The following is a 1,592-nucleotide window of genomic DNA, read 5'->3' as shown; positions in this document are numbered from 1 at the left end:
TAGTACCACGACCCCTTCTAAACCCAGCCTGGACTTCTGGCAGTTCTCTGTTGATGTGCTGTTCCAGTCATTTTTGGATAATCTTCAGTAGAATCTTATTTAGGTTTACTTTTTTTTAAGCCAAGAAAGTTTATTTAAAGTTATTTAATTGATTAAAATCTCCTTGAAACATTCCTCAAGATGACACCTTTTTATTCACTCTCCTCTTGTTGATTCACAAGAAGAGTTATCATCCATGGTCACAAAGTTTGATATCTGACTGTCACCTTGTGTTGATCCATCTCTATTCGACAATCATCCAACCAACATTCTAATTTTTCTCTGCACAGCAGTTCATACTCCAACTGACCCTATAGCTCTGTAATAGTCTTTTCCAGACTCGATCTGTTCTTTCTTCTGCTTTAGATTTTCTTTTGTTATTTCTCCCAACTGTTTGTCGTTACTCTCAGCAACTTCTTCGAGGTGTCTCAATCCTAAAATTTTCTTATAAGCTCTCATTGTGGCATCTGCTTTATCTGACTCACTCTGACATAAGTCACTATTGGCATCTGTGCTTCCTTCAACATCATGTCATAAAAACTCGAGGTCATTTTCATCAATTTTGTTCTCATCATCTATATTGTATTTCTGTAGTCTCTGTAATACCTTTACTGCTGCAAATTGGGCAAAGTTCTTAGCCACGTCACTGGGTTCCTCCCCTGCTTTGTTGGTAATATTACTGTCTACTCCCATTTAAATTAACCACTGGAAATATGCTATGTGTCCTTGTCCAGCAGATTTATGCATAAAAATAGACCCATTATTGTCACGCTCATTAATATTGACTATTCCATCATCTACTAATTTCTTAACTGTTTCTAAATCTTCATGACCTGAAAATGCTAAAACTGCCTGGTCTTCTGAACTACTTCCTTCATATTTAGCCCCCTGGATAAACTGTAAGATGTTATCTTTAGAGAATCTCTGGGCTGGCTCCAATACATTTTCTCCATTATCCTTGAAGGCTTTTAATGTTTGTGTTACCCTGCTCATTCTACTGAGTAGGAATTTAAAACAGTGAAGGTGGCAGCTGCATGAACGGGAAGGTTTCCATTGCAGTGCACATCTTCTGTGCCGCATCCCCATTTAACAAGAAGATGTAAACAGCCAACCCTCCCATGAAATGCTGCATAATGTACAGTTCCCATTCTCTCAGCTACACTGGGGTCCACTCCACTTTGGAGCAGTATTTGTAAGGTGAAAGAATGTCTATGATCTGCAGCAAGATGTAAAGAATTTCATCCATGATATCCTGAGCTGACAGATGTGTTCCATCGATTATAAGTGCCTGTATTCAAGCAGCTATGTGAGCTGCCATCCAATCTCTCACAGGTACATGGGTGATATTGGCTCCATGCCGGAGCAACCACTGTAAACACTCCAAGTTCTCAGAATATGCTGCCCAACGTAATGGAGTAAATTTATAAAGAGCATCAACTTCTTGAATACTGGCTCCACGTCCCACTATTTCTAAAAGCTGTTTCACATCTCCAGCCCGCACTGCATCATGTTGTTGTTGTTGTTGTTGTTGTTATGTGCCATTGAGTCGTTTG

At 39.4% G+C, this 1,592-nt stretch overlaps 1 pseudogene; it reads right to left on the bottom strand.

Moving 5' to 3' along the window:
* Nucleotides 1-130: 130 nt before the first annotated feature.
* Nucleotides 131-1,549, bottom strand: LOC102865960 (annotated as a pseudogene).
* Nucleotides 1,550-1,592: the final 43 nt, after the last annotated feature.

The sequence above is a fragment of the Elephantulus edwardii genome, unplaced genomic scaffold (genome assembly GCF_000299155.1).
Source record: "Elephantulus edwardii isolate Elephantulus edwardi_28Jun2011 unplaced genomic scaffold, EleEdw1.0 scaffold00001, whole genome shotgun sequence".
NCBI classification, from domain to species: domain Eukaryota; kingdom Metazoa; phylum Chordata; class Mammalia; order Macroscelidea; family Macroscelididae; genus Elephantulus; species Elephantulus edwardii.
The sequence above is the reverse complement of the archived record's forward strand: the minus strand, read 5'-3'. Positions and strand labels throughout refer to the sequence as shown.